Here is a 4,256-nt window from a genome sequence, read left to right as displayed (position 1 = left end):
TATCCTTAAGATCTCTATCCAACTCTTTATTGAAAGAACACCTCCTGCTGTCTCGGGTTCTTCATTCCGAAAGCTTCAAATCTTCACAGAATTCAACAGACCTTGTTACATATTCATTTCCTCATTTTTGTTCAGATCACTGTGTGCATAGTGTGACAGTGGGAGTGCATTTGCCCCACAACCCAGGGGTCAGACCAAAGTCTTGGAACCGTACTGTGTTATTTATCATTTTACCAACACCAGGGAGAAATATCTGCTGCTCTGCATAATTTACCCAATTCAATTATTCATAAGGTCATAGCCAATCCTGCATCTGTGACGAGGTGGCCGAGAGGTTAAGGCGATGGGCTGCTAATCCATTGTGCTCTGCACGCGTGGGTTCGAATCCCACTCTCGTCGCTGTCATCAACGGCATTTTCGTGGTGCTGTTTTCAGATGATCACAGCTGTCATTTTGAAACTGGAACGCTAATGGTCAGTTTATATGCATTTACACTATTACAAAATTTCAAAGAATGGTCTGAGCCTGTTGACGAAACTGTATTGAAATGTAGGTTGCTTTGGGATAATGAAAGGGAGCGCGGTTTCCTTTTGCAAATCAAGTTGCTGTGAACGTTTTTCCGTTTGAAAGACATCCAGGAAAATCAAATAATGAGAGCTGCGAAGTGCATGTTTATGCAAAGGGATTCTTAATGAACGTTTTGTCAGATGAAACCTGAAGGAGATTGAAGAGAAGTAATTCATCATGGTGAGAAGAGCACAGCGAGACAGCACAAAATGATGGCGATATTTCAAAGGGGCAGGGCGTGGGTGTAGGGGTACTGAGAACTGGCTGGAAATGCACAGTGGAGAATTGCCAATGTGGGTGCCGTGCATGGGCACGGAAAGACTGACATATTGGTCTCGCCCTCGCCCCTTGCTCTCGCCATTGATGAATGCTGGACATAAGGCACAGATAAACACAAGATGTGGGAAGCAAGCTCCCTCTCGTTATGCACACACTGGATGCATCACATTGAACTATGAACAACTGGAGAAATCAGCATGTTACCTTCAGGGAGGCAAACTAAACTGTGGATCAATAACCGCAGATTCATGCAATATAAACATGAAAAATAATATAAAATGTAGGGTGTAGGTTTGCTTGCTCAGCTGTAGCTTTGATATCCAGACATTTCATTACTTGGCTAGGTAACATCATCATCAGTGGCAACCTCCAAGTGAAGCGAATCTGTTGTCTCCTGCTTTCTATTTATATCTTTCTCCTCGATGGGGTTCCTGGGGTTTGTGGTGATGTCATTTCCTGTTCGTTTTCTGAGGGGTTGATAGATGGAATCGAGATCAATGTGTTTGTTTATGGCGTTGTGGTTGGAGTGCCAGGCCTCTATGAATTCTCGGGCGTGTCTTTGATTAGCCTGTCCCAGTATAGATGTGTTGTCCCAGTCGAAATGGTGGTATTTTTAATCCGTGTGTAGGGCTACGAGGGAGAGAAGGTCGTGTCTTTTTTTGGCTAGCATGGAATTTTGTAGATGACGTTGGTTTTGTCTGTGGATTGTTCTGGTTCTTTTAAGTTTGTTAGTTTTTGTTTGAGAGTGTTGGTGGGTTTGTGTGCTACTAGGATTCCGAGGGGTCGAAGTAGTCTGGCTGTCATGTCTGAAACTTCTTTGATGTATGGTAAGGATCTTATGGTTTCTGGCTCTGTTTGGTCTGCTTGTCGTGGTTTGTTCTTGAGGAATGTGTGGACTGTATTTTTTTAGGTATCTGTTCTTCTCGAATACATTGTAAAGGTGGTTTTCCTCTGTTTTCCGAAGTTCGTCTGTGCTGCAGTGTGTGGTGGCTCGTTGGAATACTGTTCTGACGCAGCTTCGTTTGTGTATGATGGGATGGTTACTGGTGTAGTTAAGTATTTGGTCAGTGTTTGTCGCTTTTCTGTATGCAAAGAGTTGTAGTTCTCTGTTGTCCTTTCTTTCTACTGTGTCTTTCAGGAATGCGAGTTTTTTGTCGGTTTCTTCCTCCTTGTTGAACTTTATGCCTGTGAGAGTGTTGTTGATGATGTTAAATGTCTTTACTATCTTGTTTCGTTTTGTGATGACAAAGGTGTCATCTGCGTAGCGGACCCAGATTTTGGTTTGATTGTTGCAAGGGCTGTTTGTTCTAGTCTTTGCATTACCGCTTCTGCTATGAATCCTGATAGCGGAGATCCCATGGATGGGCCATTGGGGGTTTGTTTGTAGACTATGTTGTTGAAAGTGAAGTGGGTGGTGAGGCACAGGTCCACAAGCTTCATGATGTTTTCGTTGGTAATGTGATTGATGGTGGTTGGTGTGTGTGATGGTCTCTTGTAAAAGTGTGTTTCCTTTGCCAGGTCGATGTTGATCAAGGTGAACAGTTCTATTATGTCGAATGAGACCATTGCTTCCCCTTCCTCTACTTTGGTGTTTTTGATGATTTTTAGGAATTCCTGGGTGGAGTGGATGGAGTGCTGTGACTCTTCTGTGAGGTATTTCAGTCTTGCTTGTAGTTCTTTGTCCAGTCTGTAAGTTGGTGTTCCGGGTAATGAGACTATGGGTCTGAGGGGGCTCCTGGTTTATGGATTTTTGGTAGTCCAGTTCGACTTGGCCAACAAATTGATACTGGGACAGTCTAAACAAAGACATGCTCGAGAATTCCCGAGGCCTGGCACTCCAACAACAATGCCATAAACAAACACATCTATCAACCCCGCAGAAAACAAACCGGAAATGACATCACCACAAACCCAGGAACCCCATCCAGGAGAAAGGTATAAATAGAAAGCAAGAGACAACAGCTTCGCTTCACTTGGAGATCGCCACTGATGATGTTACCTAGCCAGGTAATGAAACGTCTGGATATCAAACCTACAGCTCAGCGAGTAAACCTACACCTTAAACCTCAACCTGAGCTACAAACCTTCACAAACCTTGCGATTTAAAGTGTCTTTATACGCATATCATTAATAGACTTTTCGTTATAATACCCGTCTGGTTGAAAGAAGAAGACATCACATTTCAAGATAGATGACAACGTTACCAATTTTGTTTTGAAATTGAGATTTATTTGATCATTTTACACAGTGAACAAGTTCATTTTAAAAAATGCAAACCACAATCTCTCACCTGGAATAAAAGTGTGATTTCGATATAGACATTGTCCTTGCTAACTCGCAGTTACTCAACAAGAAAAATAGGATGCAATGTTTAATAAGCATAGATCAATAAGCACCATTATCTTACTTCGGATTGACTGCAGTATGCACATGCTAAATAAGGTTTAAGAAAGAATAACTTTTGGAAATAATGATTCGGTGGTGACTAAAAATAATATTAGCTTCTCATGATGTGGATATTCCACCAATGGCTCCAGTGGTGGAAATGTTCAGTGGGCAGTATTTCTATGATGGTATGGACGTATGTGAGCTGCCAGGGATGGGAGCTCCCACTTCATCTGGAGCAGCGTCTTTTGACGTGGACCAGGGAGCATTGTAGCATCATTCTAGGACTTCCAACCACACCTGGAGCAGCTTCCATTGACATGGAGCAGCAGGGAGCATTGGCACATCCGAATGCAAGATCTAACCTTATTTGGAGCAGCTTCAGTTGGCCTGGAGCAGGGAGCTTTGGGTGATCATTCTGGGAGCTCCACTCTCACCTGGAGCAGCCTTTAATGACATGTAGCAGCAGGTAACATTGGGACATCAGAGTGATAGATCCAACCTCAACTGGACCACTTCTATTGACATGGAGGAGGGAACATTGGGACATCAGACTGGGAGCTCCAACCTCACAAGGATCAGCGTTTAATGACATTTAGCAGCTGGGCGCATTGGGACATCAGAATGGTAGGTCTAACCTGAACTGCTCCACTTCTACTGACATGGAGCAGGGAGCATTATGACATCAGACTGGGCGCTCCAACTTCAAGTAGAACCGCTTCTATTGACATGGAGCAGCAAGGAGCATTGGAACGTCAGGTTGGGAGCTCCAACATCACCTGGATCAGCTTGCATTTACATGGAAGAGGAGGGAGGATTGGGACGTTAGGCTGGGGGAAAGGATATTCAACTAGTTTAATCTAAAGTAAAATATGTTTCAACACCTCAGATGTTAATTGATTTATGAAGAATCTTTCCCGGGAAAATAATTAATTCTTTAGATAATAAAGACAAGTCCTGAAAATATTCAACTCAGGAAAACGCATTGGTACAGAGAGAAATGGGAGTGATGTTTCATGTCTTTG

At 43.1% G+C, this 4,256-nt stretch overlaps 1 non-coding gene across 1 annotated transcript; it reads left to right on the top strand.

The window, feature by feature from the left end:
• The first annotated feature begins 317 nt into the window (after positions 1-317).
• On the top strand, positions 318-399 carry trnas-gcu (transfer RNA serine (anticodon GCU)). Its single transcript has one exon. It is a non-coding gene; the product is annotated as a tRNA-Ser (tRNA).
• The last annotated feature ends 3,857 nt before the right edge of the window (positions 400-4,256 follow it).

This window comes from Chiloscyllium punctatum, chromosome 18, assembly GCF_047496795.1.
Source record: "Chiloscyllium punctatum isolate Juve2018m chromosome 18, sChiPun1.3, whole genome shotgun sequence".
NCBI lineage: Eukaryota > Metazoa > Chordata > Chondrichthyes > Orectolobiformes > Hemiscylliidae > Chiloscyllium > Chiloscyllium punctatum.
Note: the sequence above shows the minus strand (reverse complement) of the source record. Positions and strands in the feature narration are given on the sequence as shown.